Source organism: Balaenoptera musculus, unplaced genomic scaffold, assembly GCF_009873245.2.
Source record: "Balaenoptera musculus isolate JJ_BM4_2016_0621 unplaced genomic scaffold, mBalMus1.pri.v3 scaffold_161_arrow_ctg1, whole genome shotgun sequence".
NCBI lineage: Eukaryota > Metazoa > Chordata > Mammalia > Artiodactyla > Balaenopteridae > Balaenoptera > Balaenoptera musculus.
Genome location: NW_023503239.1, coordinates 1 through 15,704, shown reverse-complemented (window position 1 = coordinate 15,704; position 15,704 = coordinate 1). Strand labels below are relative to the sequence as shown.

General features: G+C 39.4%; 1 long non-coding RNA gene across 1 annotated transcript; it reads left to right on the top strand.

Annotated features, from left to right (window-relative positions):
- Positions 1-245: 245 nt before the first annotated feature.
- On the top strand, positions 246-11,377 carry LOC118889498. Its single transcript, XR_005018547.1, has 3 exons — positions 246-271; positions 951-1,033; positions 9,739-11,377. It is a non-coding gene; the product is annotated as an uncharacterized LOC118889498 (long non-coding RNA).
- Positions 11,378-15,704: the final 4,327 nt, after the last annotated feature.

Below are 15,704 nucleotides of genomic sequence, written 5' to 3'. Positions count from 1 at the left end.
ATAATGGACAAAGCCAGGTCTGCTAAGGCAGTAGAATTTGTCACGGTCACTCTTCATCCTACAAACCAATTATTTGGCCACCCAGGTGTTTTCATTCATAACACGTTGTCTCACATTGGAGTTTGTAATGCAACACTAATTTTAAAAGGTGATTCTGATTAATGTGTTCTTCTTGGTCTGGCGTTTCTTTATATTTTATGCTTCAGTTTCCCTCCCCTTGTTCTGATCTACATATATTTTCTTTCAGGTTCTTTCACTAAGCTGTTCAGAGGTAATTTTATTACTTTTTTGATGGTGGAAGGCTAGGCAGGGTGGCCTTTCTGAAAACCAAGCTGTACTGATTTCTCTGGGGTTCATAAATATTAATAATGTTACTATGCTGCTGTGTGCTAAAACATTGTGGAGATTGTACAAGAAAGCCATTTTATAATTTCATGCAGACCTAGAATAGTAGGAAAATGGGGCAATGACATTTGGGGGAGCATAATATATAAATGTTAATATTGTACACTGTTTACTAAGAATAAGAATTTCTCTTCTTCGATGCTAATATTGCCACTTGCATGAGAGTGTTTTTCAATTTGCACTTTATTTTTTATAGCTATTTTGTTCTTTTATAAGATAGAAGAGAAACTAATTAGTATTTTGAATAAAAGACTTGGGATTGAGTAGGGCAGAGTCGTTACTCAGCTTTCCTTAACATTTTGATGAAAATTCCAATTCAGAATGCAAAGACTTGGACACTGGCTTTCTAAGAGACTCTCTGTGACCGGGCTATCATTCTTAAGAAATGGATGGAACCTTTTTAGTAGCATCTCATAAAATATTTAGCTAGCTATAAATGTTTAAGGCTGTTGCAGCTGAAATCATTTGCCACGTGGGGGAAAAGAATGAGACTCTTTCCTGTTAAGTGTTTTGTTTTCTCTTCTCTCGATTCTTTTATGTATTAGGCAATGCAAACCACCTTAACTAACTGAGCCATCAAGGTGTTTAGATGAGCAGACCAAACCCACACACAGGACTGAAGAGAGAAGTAAGGAAGTACTTGAGATGCGTTAGTTTTATGAAAAGTATATGCCTTAAGGTTATTTTTGGTTTTATATATTTTATTTTATTTTGGAGTGCCAATTTTAATTCCATCTGTAGCGGACAGTATCCTGATTTGACTTTCTACAGGGATTTATCAAGTAAGACTTCCGTGGTCTTGTGTTACAATAATTGGAAAATTGCTTGGTTGATACTCAGACCAGAGCTAAAAGGTGGGTTCAGTGATGTTTGCTATAATTCTTACTATTTTTAAATAGAAAAAAAAAGACGAGAAAGAAAAGACAATGCTTAAATTGCCAGGGGCCTTTTTCATTGCTGACAAAAAAAATTGCTGACAAAAAAAATTCCTATGGTTGTCAATTTGCAAATAACTGTTCTTTCTCCATGAGGGTAACTTGGAATGTGTGTGTATTTGAGTGTGTGAGAGAGGGAGCGGGGAGGGAAGGAAGGGAGGGAAGGAAAGGCTGAGCAAAGGCCCTGAGGTTAGTGAGTGTAATGGGGAGAATGGTAGGTGAGGTCAGGGGACTGATGAGCACCAGGTCTGGTAGAAGGTCTTCAAGGTCAAGGTAAGAATCTGGACGTTACTCTGAGTGAGATGTGAAGTGTTTTGAGTGTATAATTAAACAACACTGAGGCTGTTATGGGAGGAATAGACACTAGGGGGACAAACATGGAAATAGGGAGACCAGTGAGAAAGCTGTTGCACAAGTTCAGTTGCCTGATGTTGACTTGGGCTACAGTGATGGCAGTGGAGGGATTGAAAAATGGTCAGATTTCAGTTGATGGAGGATGTGAGAGAAAGGCTTCAAGGATTTTGGCTTGTACACCTGGAGGAGGAGACTTTTCCTCTATAGACAGGGGAAGCCTGGAGGAGGGTCAGGTTTGGGGGAATTTCCTACTCTTTCCTTGCCTACTTTTCTCCAGCTGTACTATTTACTTTTGCTAGAACACACTAGGCATGCTCCCACTTTAGGGGCTTTGCATTTTCTCCTCCGTAGGCCTGGAAAGTTGTTGACTCAGATTTCCACTTGGTCCCTTTCTCAATTCCATCAGAACTCTGTTTGGATGTCACTTTCTTAAGAAAAGACATCCCCTACCATGCTTGAAAGCCTCCACTTTCTGCTACCGCCGTCTCCTGGTCCTCACTGTCTGCTCTCCTTGCCCCTAAACGAGTCTGCAGCCTTGTTCTCTAGGTATACAAGTCATAGATTCTTCTTAGTAGTTTCTAGATTCCCCTACTAGACTGTCAGAATTTGTCTATTTTATTTGTTGCTCTCTCTTAAACACCTGAAAGACTGCTTAGCACTGAATGGACAGTTTTTGTGTGTGTGTGGTCAGAAATGAGAAACGAGGTATCGAAAGTGTAAATCATAAAGAAGAAGAGGGAGTCCTTTGAATACATAAAGTTTATTAACTTTTTTTAATGAAAAGACTCAAAGCAACTGAGAAGACAGCCACAAGAAAAAGGAGAAATGTGGAGTACATTTAACCTCCCAAGGATTACTATCCAGAATGAAAAAGGAACTTCTAAAAATCAATAACAAAGTGTAACATAGTAGCAAAATGCAAAAATGATTACGACATTGTTCAGAAAATGTATTCTACTGGCCAATAAACATGGAAAATTCAATGTTAGTAATCAGGAAGATGAAAAAAAAAACCTTCCTGAGATATTACTTCACTCAGTATTAGCCGAAGTATAAAATTATGATAATTTTGACAGGGTGAGAAGCAACACTGCTTTGGGAGTATATATCCATTTTGGAGATAATTCGGCATAAGCTATACAATTTGAAGATATACCTGTTTACAGATTTGCAATAATATATATATATATATATATATATATATATATATATATGTAGAGAAATTCCTGCATATGTACACCAGGAAACATGTACAAGAATGTTCCTAGAATGATTGTAATGCAAAAAACAAAAACAAAACTGGAAAAAACAAATGTGCGTGCACGCAGTCATGTAGTAAAACTTCAGAGAATATCAGGAGAGTGGTTAAAACAGATTCAGAATCATGGTCACTATGGAGGGAGGGAAGGGGATATGATTGGGGACAGCCATGCTAGGTATCTTCCCACATACTTGGATGCTTCCATTTCTTAGTCTGAGTGATGGTAGAAACGTATTTGATGATGGTAGAAACATGATTGTTCTTTAAGTTATACATAAAGCAAAAAAAAAAAAAAAAAAAAAGAATACATAAAAAGAGGAAAGTGGGAATGATGTGGAGCCAGCAAGTGTAGACCGCTCTTTTGAGGAATTTCACTGTAAAAGGTATCACCTTCTATGGAAAATGCTTTCTTCCCTATTAATGTTGGGTTAGGTTCTCCTTCTCTTTCTACAGTGTGATAAACCTTCCCCTGTCATACCTTGTATTAGTTAAGTGAGTGCTAGCTACAGTAACAGGTACTGCCCTTTCCCTGGTGTTAGTAGAGTAACACAGTAGATGTAAGATGCTCAAGGAAGGGGAAAGATGATAATATCTATGGGCAGCAGCTCATTCATCATCAAGCGGTATTTCAGGTGTCCTGGAGCCTTGCATCTGGTGGGTCTGCCATCTTCAAGTGGCTTCAGGTCTCGGAGAGGAGAAAGAACGTGGGGCATTGCTTATGTGGGAGATTTCTGTGGGCAAGGCTTATACTTTAGCCTAGTGCCATTGGCCAGAACTCAGTACTATGGCCCCTCCTAAGTGGTAATGAACTGGCAAGGGTCACCTAGCTGTGTGTGCAAAAGAGAAAGAGATAGCATTTATGAATAGCTAGCCCATCAGTCCCTGCTGCCTTTTATCCATCTAGTTAAATTTAGTTAACTCATCTATTTAGATATCAATATACTTCTTCCTCTTATACATAGAACCTATTCACCAAGGGAGACCATCCAAAATCCCATCAGGACATTGAGCTATAAGAGCGGTGTCTCCAGGTAATGGGCAGTCCTCCCCATTAGTATTGGATGTGGCTCCTTATAATCTTGCAACTTCTGAATTACAAAGAAGCTGTTTCCCTCCCACATCTTCTCCCATCGTCAATATACAATGGGGAAAGAGGGATGGGGTGACTATAATAAAAATGCCCATTTGGAAAAGGGAAGAGTGGGAGACATACGGCAGTCACTGGTGCATGGCAGGAATAATATATAATAATAATAATATCCTGCTGGAGGGTGGGGTCTCCTGTATGATTGTTCTCCTTGGTTCCACGCTGTGTATTCCTAGTGCCCCAAATTGTGCCTACTGTGTGACTGCCGTCTGTCCTAGAGTTAAATTAATGATGCATTAAGTCCTGCGCGTAGTAAGAGCTACATAATAGTTGCTGCTGCTGTTGTTGTTAATAATAATAATATCACAGCAAACTTAGGTGCCAAGTTTCTTTGGGTTCGGCTGAAATTATAGGAACTTAGCGTGTGGAGACTAGTCATTATTGTGATATAAGCTGTAAGTGGTAGTTTTTTCCTATCTATTTATTGTTTGCTACATGTGTATGTGTGCATCTAGGAAAACTTATTGCTTAATAAATACATTTTATTGTAAATAACAATTTATAGGGTAAATATGGGAGGAATTTAAGGGGTCTGCGTCTTGAACATGTTGAGAAATCTTGATTTAAACCCCCAGCAGGCACTTTCTGTACGTACAACACAAAAACTATGTAGATTTTCATCTTCCCAGAATAATAAAATTGTTATCAAAAGCACTGAGAATTATTCTTGACATGATTTCTAAACTTTAAGCTTTCATAGGAACAATGTAAGCTTTGTAAAACTGCCTTGGGAAAAGGCTTTGTTTTGGAGTGCAGGCATAGGAAAGAAGACTGCTACATACATAGCCTCAAACCCTTAGGTCTTTACAATGTGAACATGTGAACTCAATAGAGGAGACAGGCTACGTTTTAGAAATTGTTAAAAGATTTTGCCAAGATTCCTTTAAGCTGTGGGTATTTCGTGGTAGCTAACCCCAGGTTTGTGTTGATGGGTCTGACTCTGGCTAGAAAGGCCAGATATTCAAGTGTGGAATAATACACCTGTGCAGGTATCATCAGATGCTGTTTAACGCCGTTGGTATTGAGTCTGCCCAGAGCTCCATCCCAGACGTGAAGAATGTGCAGCCAGCTCTGTGTTCCTTGTCCTGACCCTGTTCTAGAACTAATGAGGAGACCCTCCATCTCCAGTCCAATGTCTGTGGGTAGGGGCAAGAAACAATTGGATGTCTTTTCTTTGTAAAACACTGGGCCAGTCACTTTCATAGACATTTTGTGGAATTTATTTCTTCCTCTAAAATATCCTGACCGCCTGTTCTTAATCTCTTGGCTTCTCCTGGTGTTTCTCTCTTCACTAGTGTAGTGGATCACAGTGGCACAGCCCTATCCTGCACCCAACCGCATAGCAGAGAGGTTTACTTTCAGCTTGCTCCTGTCAGCTCCATTTCCTGGGGACTTATCTTTGTTCCTGTTGTCCCCAGAGGTGAGCGCATACCATGAGGTTAATAAAATTTAACTTCAGGGCCTCGCACTTACATGGACCCCTTCCAAGCCCGTGGATTTTGAATATTGTGTAAGGTGGTCCTCACAGTTGTCCTGTGTTAACCTAAACTCACACATATCAGAACTGGGTCCTTGCTTTGCACAACTTTATCATTCCACACTGTGAATATCTAAGCAGTCTTTTTGGTATTTTACGTGGTCTTTCCTTTGTAAGACAAAAGATAAAAGCAAAAAATTCTGAACTGAGGTGCTTTTATTTATTGAGTAGTGTTCTAAATCAGGCTCCCTTTCTGGCTCTGTGATGTCATGGCTTAGCAAATACTCTGGAATTTTCTAAGTTCTAAAAATAAGAAACCTGAAACAACATATTGTTTGAAAGATAAATTTGAGGTTTTACAGTTAGAAGAGGAACAGATTATAGCATAACTAACTTGATTTTTTGATGAATTGAATAAATGTTATCTGCAGTTATTACTTATCAGACTTTTCCAGAAATTAGGGAGGAAATGATGAAGATAAGAAAACTCTACCTCCGAGTAGTTTATTTTTAAGAGAAAGAAGAAGCTAAATATACAATCATGGTTTTATGTGATGACTGTTAGAGATGTTTGGAAGTTTCTGAGCAGCTGGTGATTGAGCAAAGCTGGATGAATAGACCAATGGACATGTTTTTACCCCCAATACAGGGAACAGCCTGAGCCAGCATCTTTGATTTGGGGAAACCTGATGAAATCAAAGTGCTTTAAATACTTAGCATGCTGAAGGGCAGGATGTAGGAGGGGCGGTGGCAGGGTATGAAACTCCGTAGTTCAGATGTGGGTGATGTGATTTGCAAATATAATTACAAACCTATATAAACCATTATATTGGACACGTTTAGGTAATAGTTGGACTTAGAGGAGACATTCTTCTATTTCCTAAGCTCAGCCTGAGCTGATAGTAGAACAGACTGATTTACCAAAAATGTGACACTCTTTAACATGATGGAAACATCATAGTCTTGAATTTGAGTCCAGGCTGGAGTCTTGGCTCTGTTGTTTACTAGTTGAGATCCTTTGGAGAATCGATCTTACTGAGCCTCCATTTCTTCATGTATCATTTGAGACTCTGTGGTAATACCTTTATCTCATGCCGCCTGTGCGCAGGAATGATCTCATATATTTACTTAGCGTATGGTAGGTACTTAGTAAATGGTATCTTTGTTATTATTACTGCTACTACTACTACCAGATAAAGGAAAAGAAGTCAAAAGAAGAGAGAGAGGGATATTAAACCATCCTGGGACCTGGAGACTATTTGAAGGGTAAATTTCCGTCAACTGATGTAGCATCAGGAGTTACAACAGATAGCTAGTCTGGAAATGTGATCACAGAAGAGTGCTGTGTGCTGCCTCTCCGGACAGTAATCATTTTAGTTGAAATTCTGTGTTCTATGTGCTTTGACAAATCAGCGTAAACTTGGTTAGATCCTGCAGATTTTTTTTTGGTTTGGGGAGAACAAAAACAGCCCTAGGATAATGTTTAAATGCATATCCACCAACCAGAAGCAATCAGTACACACTTTCATGGGAAAAACACCGAAATGGCTAAAGCCTGGGCATACCTGCTGTGCTTTTGCTTTTCACTGAGAATAGGTGAGCAACCTGATTTTCTTCATTAAATGTATTAAAATGAATGAATGGGATGGAATTAGTCAAGCAGACCAAAGAGTTCAGAATTAGAGGCAGTGTTCAGTTAGTTCTTATTGAGTGTCTGCCATATGCAAGTCACTGCTCAATGTTGAGAGTGATGCAAAGTAGAGAGACGTTACCCCTCCAGGTGTTTTATCAGAAGAACTAGGTTAAGATAATTCTCTTGGACGAGTAGGACTGATGAAAGGAGGAAGGTGTTGTCACCATGCTGTGGATTTCAGACAAGCACTACCTGGGTCTGTGTCCTTGCTCTGCTCACAGTACCACTCTCATCAGATGAGTAAGGGACCACACAGTCTCGGGTGGCGTGCCATGTTTGGAGATGAAAATTCTTTTCCCGTTACTTAATTAGTTCAAGCAAGAGTGTCTTCTCCCCATCAACCAGCATTTCCTGAGGATACCTGTTCTGTGTAAACACAATCTTCTCTCCTATCTTTTCCACTCTGTTTTTTCTCTGAAGTTCAGATACCTCTGCCAGATAGAGATGCCTCAGTAGTCACAGACATATTTTTTGCCTTGCCTGCATTTCTGGGGGGTGATCTTGGCCATGTTGATTACCTTTATTACGGGTTCCATTTCACAAGCTGTAAACTGGATTATTACTGGCCTCATTGGAATATCTGGTTATTTTGTTTAAGAGGAACCCAGAAATATAAACTTGTTTCAGATACACGTGGACTCTTGACACGAGGTTGTCTGGATATTTAGGGTTCAGATATATCCCAGGCTTATCAGCTGCTGGTGTATAGTTACTATGTTGACTACAGGTATATTCTTAGGCTTAAAGATGACTGACTTTGGTGGGTAATCAAGACAAAGATCACCTAGTCTTTTTTTGTTGAATTTATTGTCCTGACTTTAATGTCATGTCCCTGCAGTACTTGGCAAGGTCAACTTTCACCCTATTTTTATTGTTCTTTGCAAAACCTCATATAAAATAGTCTACTCTTCCACCATATTTAACACTATTGTAAGAAATGAAATTGCTTTCCTACTATTCTGGTTCATTCTCTTTTAACATTCTTTGCATTCTAAAAAGGTTGCTCTCAGCTTTTCTTGTTTTCCAAACTTTATAATAATAACAACTATTTTTATAATGCTGTTACACACACTAGTATGTGCCAGGCACTATTCTAAGCACTTGATATCATTAACTCATTTAATCCTCACAACAACTCTGAGTACTGTTAATTGTACCCATTTCATAGGTGAGGAAATTGAGGGATAGGGAAGCTTACTATCTTGTTTAAGGTCACGGAGCCAGTGTTTGAACCCATCCGTGCACTCCCTCTCTGCAATCTGTGCCTTTAACCATTTCACATATTGTCTCCTTAAGTTAGTTTCTAGTTCCTTCTTCTGAATTTGGAATGCGTATAACCACACAAGCCAACACAAATTTTTATTTTTTAAATTGTAATATTGTAGCTGACCTTGAGCAGTCACATTTTTAGCCCAAGACCTAGATCCTGGAAGCAGGAGGTTGTATGAAGAGAAAACAGAATAAAGGCCCTTTTATCTTATGCAGGACCAGCCCAAGGCAAACTTGTGTAATAGGTGAAGTATATCTTTGGCATCTTTTCGCCTTTCTCTCTCACATTTGGGCACTCCTCTTTTTCACTTTCATGCTATTTTTTGCCCCATTTTCAGTACTTCTAGCCTGTCCAGTCCCTAAGAGAGTCCCAAGCTTTCAGTGAGCCTACCTCAAGTACATGTTAAAATGAAAGCCATCTACCCTCCTCCTGACCCTGTAATTCCTCCTAGAATCCATCCTAAAACAATATTCTGAAATGCAAAGATTTTTGCATAAAGATGTTAATCACAGCTTTCTTTTCAATAATAAAAAATTGGAAACAGCCTAAATGTGCAACACTGGATGAATGGTTAAGTAAACTATGCTAAACGCATGCAATGGGGCGTTATGTAACCATTAAAGCTATGTTTATGAAGACTCTTAATGATAGGGGAAAATGCATAAGTTTAAATGTTAAGGAGGAAATTCAAGATAAAAGCATTGATATCAACCCTAGAAACTAATGCATATAAAATAGGAAATAAACACCTCAAATATTAAATGTATATAGATTGGGATGGTGGGATTCTAAAGTGATTATAGTTTTCTCTGTTTTCTAATGTATTGGTTTTATAACCTAGAAAATAGGTGATGTTCAATTAAAAACAAGCTTGATTCATAATAAATTGCCTGATTTATTCTTAATCCTCTTAGGTGTGTTGCCATTTTCAAAAATGGTGGATTCAAAAATGATACTTGCCATTCCCAGTATATCTTTAATTAGTAGGATGCCAGGCAGTACAAGAAAATGAAGCAAAAGATTAAGGAAGTATAGAGGGTGGTCATTTGAAAAAGAACACCTGTAATTGAGTTCTTAGAGAGAGCCCACTAAGCTTTTCTTGCTTTGCACAACTTTTATCCTTTAAAATTTTTTTTTAAAATTTGAACTTTCTATTTACAAGTTCATGTTTTGTTTTTCTATTTTGTTTTTCACAGTGAAAGCAAGGACTCTGGTGCTGGAAAAAGGAGAAAAGATTTAGGGCAAAGATAAGTGTAGGCAGTATACATCTGCATGCATGGTGGGGATTATAAATAGATATCCGATATAATTTAGTGCTTGCAAATTAGGGGTTGCTTATATTCTTTTGCAAGCAACATTTCTTAATCTGTTCATTTTTGGAGGCCAAGTCAGCAGTGACCTGACTTTCATGCCTCTGCATAATACATGAACACTACATAAATGAGCTTTCAGTGGGGTTACTCCTAGGGACATTTAGCCTCTCCACTTCACTTCTGCTCGTCTCTTTCTGGAAAATGGGATGGAAGATTGCATTCTCTCACTACCACCTTCCACCAGGAGAAGCTGTTTTCTTTCCTGAAAGACAATTTACATCCAGAGAGTAGAAGAGGACCCTGGTTACTTTGATTTCAAATAGAGCTCCCCAGAGCATGACATTCCATCTCATGAACATCAACTGATTACAGGAAAAGGAGAAAGCAGGTAATTAGTAGGAGTGGGGAGCCATTTTCCTAATCCAATCCTCAGTGTCCCCTGGATTAACCTCGTGTGAATTTTTTCCACACCGGGCTGTGCTAGCAGAGAGAGCTCTGTGGGAAAGCAAGAAGACCATGCTCTCAATTTAACAATTATTATTTTTATATCACAGGATACCACACATGCGTGTGAATGTTTTTGCCGTACAAATACGCAAATGCAGGATTGAACGTCTAAATCTTATGTCAAGCGCTGTTATGTACACCCACACTCTTTACTTTTCTGTCTAGGATGCTGATGTGTAAAAGAGAGGTGAAATATAAGAACTAAATGATGAGAAAATAAATTATAAACCTCAAGTACATTTAAAAGTAGAAGTGATCAGTAGAGAGACCTAAGATCCTTAGAATGCTGATGGTGGCCTCACCTGTAAGTAAACTCAGAATGGTGTTTTATTAAGAATGAACTGCTGTATAGATCAGGTCTTGTCACAACAAACCACAAGTGACTCTCTAAATTTTTATGCCGAAATGAATGCTACTCTACTAAATGAGCATTGCCTAATAGCGTGTGTTTTTTCTTGATCATGCAGTGATATTTGCTGTTGGGGATTTGACCTCTTCTAGCTTTCTTCTAGTTTAGTGGTATTTCTGTTCTCTCCTTCTCTTGTTCCCTGAGTGCTTACGTAACTTGACAATACCTCTTGGAGCAATTTGAATATATGAACCTCAAGTCACTGGAATTTATGAGTTCTACTAGAAACTGGCATAATAATTCAGAAGTGGAATTCATGGAAGAATTATGGCCTCCCAATTACTAATCCAATTATTTTCTTATAGAGGTGGAAAGAAAGGGTCATTCTCTTTTTATTTCAATTCCCAAAGAATAGTTTACAGCAGCAGTATTACACATCGTATACAATCATGGGGGTAGGGAGAATTGCAAGAGAGAAGGAAATAGTATTTGTCCAATGCTAACTATAGACAAGACATTTTAGAAACAGTTTAATTTAATCCTCTTTACAACCCTGAGCCAGTTGGTTCTCTATAAATGTTACACTTGAAAAAAAAAGTGTGTAAAATTTTAAATTAAGTAATTAGCCACAAATCCCAGGTGGGGGGTTGGAAGAGTGAAGGAAGAATATCCCAGTGACCAATTTTTTTTTTTTAATAAATTTATTTTATTTATTTATTTTTGGCTGTGTCGGGTCTTCATTGCAGTGCGGTAATTGGGCTTCTCATTGCGGTGGCTTCTCTTGTTGCGGAGCACAGGCTGTACGCGTGCGGGCTTTAGTAGTTGTGGCAGGTGGGCTCAGTAGTTGTGGCTCACAGGCTCAGTAGCTGTGGCACATAGGCTTAGTTGCTCCGTGACATGTGGGATCTTCCCGGACCAGGGATCGAACCCATGTGTCCTGTATTGGCAGGAGGATTCTTAACCACTGCGCCACCAGGGAAGCCCCCAGTAACCAATTCTTTAATGAATTGGTCACTGGGATATTAATTAAAAGATGGTGTGAGTTACTTCAGTAAAGATGGGGAGGGAGCAGCATTTGCCAAGAGTCCGCAGTAGGAGGGAACTGAAAACTAGGAGAAGAATGGCTGAATGACAGCGGGAGCACAGCAGTCAGTGCCACATAAGCTGAGGCTGAGGATGGTGAGTCCCTACCCAGACCAGGTAGTGCTCTTCTGACCCTTTGAAGGAATTTTGCTTCAACCTAAAAGTAATGGAAAGCTACTGAGAAGCTTTCATCAAGGGCTTTAATGTGAACAGATGTGCTTTTTCAATACAAGACTATAGTTGCAGTGTGGAGAACCAGTTGAAACAGATTAGACTTAGTTCAGTCATCTGGGTGAAATGCAGTGGTAGTTTAGATGGGGTGGTTCAGGTAAGGATGGAGATCCATAGATAGCTTGGGGATGAGGGTAGAATTAATAGAATTCATTGATAGAAGGATAGGAGGAGGTGAGGAAGAGGAGGGTTTTAAGGTGACACGGAGCTCTGCCTGGCATAATAAGATGGATAGTGGTGCCATTTATAGAGATGGGGAACATCCAAGAAGATCTGACTCTTAAAAATTGGTTCGTTTGTTTTTTATTAGTGCTGGATTAGGGGTATGGATCATGTACTTGATTTTTGACATGTATTTAGCACCTACGGAACTTAGAAATGTGCAAAGGCAGTTGGATATGTATGACTCTGGACTCCAGAAGAGAAATCTAGGTGTGCACATTTGGGGATGGGCACGATGGGAACACCTAGGGTGAAGAGCTGTGACATGAATAACTACATTTAGGAGAGTGAGCCTACAAGGAGGAACCGAAGGACCAGATAGGAGGGAAACGAGAAGATGAGTCCTTTGTAGAAGGCAAGGAGATTGATGTTTCAAAATACAGGGAAGGCTAAGTGGTGTCAAATGCTGTGACAGATTAACTGAGATGGGGAAGAAAACATTCGTATTGGTTTTTAGTAACCGGAAGTTACGGGTCATCCTAGCAAGAGTCAGTTCAAGCGTGGAAGTTAGATGGGAAGGGATTGAAGAATAAGGGTAGGTGAAGAATATAGAGAAGAACAGACAACTTTTCAGCTTTGAATGGAAGGAGAGAGAGACAGTTAGTGTGGGTCAGGAGGTCAGGGCTGGAGGAAAGATGAAGGAAGGAAGGGAGGAATGTTCTGGGCAGAGAGAAGAGACAGTGAAGGCAAGAGAATGCTTGCGGATGCTTGAAGAAGAGCAAGGCCAGTGACTGGTGCTGAGTTGAGTGAGGTTATTAGGTTTTACATTTTATTCTACATGTGATGAGGATGCATTGGGAACTTTAGAGTGAAGAGGTGACATGACTTCTTTGTCACACTTTCACTGGACTCCAGATCAGATGGCCCTGCAGAGGGTAGACTGGAAAGCAGGCAGGAATGGAAGGGCTGGAGGATGGGACCAACAAGGAGACTGTGCAGTCAACATGAGGCCGATGTGTATTCAACATCTACTCTATGCCAGATGTGTGTAGTGCAGGCTAGAGAATTTGGTCCCTTGGACTTAGATCTCAAATCTGACCACTTTTCCCTTGTCTGTTTTGAAGGTAGAGCTGATGGGATTTGCTGGTGGATTGAGCATGGCTATGAGAGGAAGAGGTCAGTCGAGGGTGGTTTCAGGGTTTTTGGCTTGAGCCATCGAGTGAATGCTGGTGGGACTGCGGTTGGGAGAAGCCGAGGGAGCAGATTAGAAGAGTTGGAGCAGCAGGAGTTCAGTTCTAGAGTTTTTAAGGACACGATAATTTTTATTTACAGATTCTTATGAGGATAAAGGCGTAATACATGTTAAGGGCTTTGCAAAGAACAGTAAACACTTATCAAATGATTATAGTTATTATTATTAGAATGGACAATATTGAAAGCCACTCTGCTGATTTGGTGGGCACATGAACTGTATTTTATTGGCTTTGTCACTAACTTGCTCTGTGACTCTGAGCAATTTATTTATTCAGTCTCATACTCTTCATCTCCGAAATTTTCCAAGGTGAGTATCTGATGAGAAATTGACAGGAAGATCTGTAAGATCCCAGGCAGTGGTGACAGCGTAGGATTGGAAACGTTATATCTCAGTGCTCTTTTTACTTCCTTGATGCAGATATTTTTCTTTTATAAACAAGCCACTTTCAAAAGTAGATTTAGTATATATATATATATATATTTTTTACAAACTTTGTGAATTTTCATGGGCTGTTGGAAGGCCCATCACCTCCCTAGAGGTGAGGAAGTATATCACTTATCCCCCCTGATATGTACTCAGCTATTTTGAAGTTAAATCTTTGGTCTCGATTGTAAGGTTATAGAAAGTTAGAGGGAAACTTGCAGGACTGTCGAGAGGAGAGCCTGGGGAATTCTGAGATGTAATTACTTCTTTTAAAAAAGTAAACTTGAGTCAGTTAAGGAGCCATGATTTGTCTTCTGTTATTAAATTAACTGAATCATGCAATAAAATATCAGCGGAGACTGCAGTACTCACTTGGACAGGCCCTGCCATTTTAATTATTTATACTGCCAAATCGAGCCAATCACTATCATAAATATAATAGAGGCAAAGAAAGACTCAAAAACTATTCTATCTCTACTTTTTCTAGTACATTAGGATTTAAAAAAAAATTGTGTTTGCTCTTCTGACCTCCCTGTCTCAAGGTTTTATCCTTAGGATTTTGCAGCAATATCAGCACCTATTAGTTATTCTTAGGATCTAAATTATTAATACATCACATGGTTCTGGTGATGTCAAAGGTTGGAGGATACTTGTTCCAAAGAGAGGTTAAAATGAAACACATCCCTCCGGTACCTATTTTATTTTGTGTCTACCAACTTAATGATGTTAAATTTATAGTATGCTATTAACATCTGCCTTATTGTAAGCAGCAGAGGCAACATTCCTAATGTGAAAATAAGCAGTTGAGAGGGCTTAAAGTTTCTTTGAGTGACGTTAACCTGCTACTGCTGCTAATGACATACTTTTACCTTGTGCTGGCAGGTTCTGAGGATGAAGTCTTGTGGTATCACTGTGGATGCTGTTGACGCATGATACGTTCTCACTCCTAATCCCTGGAAAGATAACCCTTATACAGGCAGACCTTGTTGTATCACGCTTTGCTTTATTGTGCTTAAAGATACTGGGTTTTTTTTTTACATTCTGAAGGTTTGTGACAATCTTGCATCAGGCAAGTCTGTCTGCACCATTTTTCCAACAGTGTTGGCTCACTTTGTGTCTCTGTCACATTTTTGTGATTCTTGCACTATTTCAAACCTTTTCATTATTATTATATTTGTTATGGTGATCTGTGATCAGTGATCTTTGATGTTACTATTGTAGTTGTTTTGAGGCATGAACCACGCACATATAAGATAGCAAACTTTAATCGACAAATATTACGTGTGTTCTGACTTCCACCAACTGGCCGTTCCCCCATTTCTCTCCCTCTCTTAGGCCCTCCCTATTCCCTGAGACACAACAATACTGAAATTAAGCCAGTAGAAAATCTTAAAATGGCCTCTAAGTGTTGAAGGCAAAGGAAGAGTCCCATCTCACTGTAAATCAAAAGCTAGATATAATTAAGCTTAATGAGGAAGGCATGTAGAAAGCTGAGATAGAAAGCTGAGACAGGCCAAAAGCCTGGCCTCTTGTGCCAAATAGTTAGCCAAGTCGTGAATACAAAGAAAAAAATTCTTGAAGGAAATTAAAAGTGATACTCTGGTGAACACACAAATGACAAGAAAGCAAAACAGCCTTATTGTTGATGTGGAGAAAGTTCGAGTAGTCTGGATAGAAGATCAGACCAGCCACAACACTTCTTTAAGCCAAAGCCTGATCCAGAGCAAGGTCCTAACGCTCTTCAATTCTGTGAAGCTTGAGAGAGGCGAGGAGGCTGCAGAAGAGAAGTCTGAAGCTGGCAGAGATTGGTTCTTGAGGTTTAAGGAAAGAAGCCGTCTT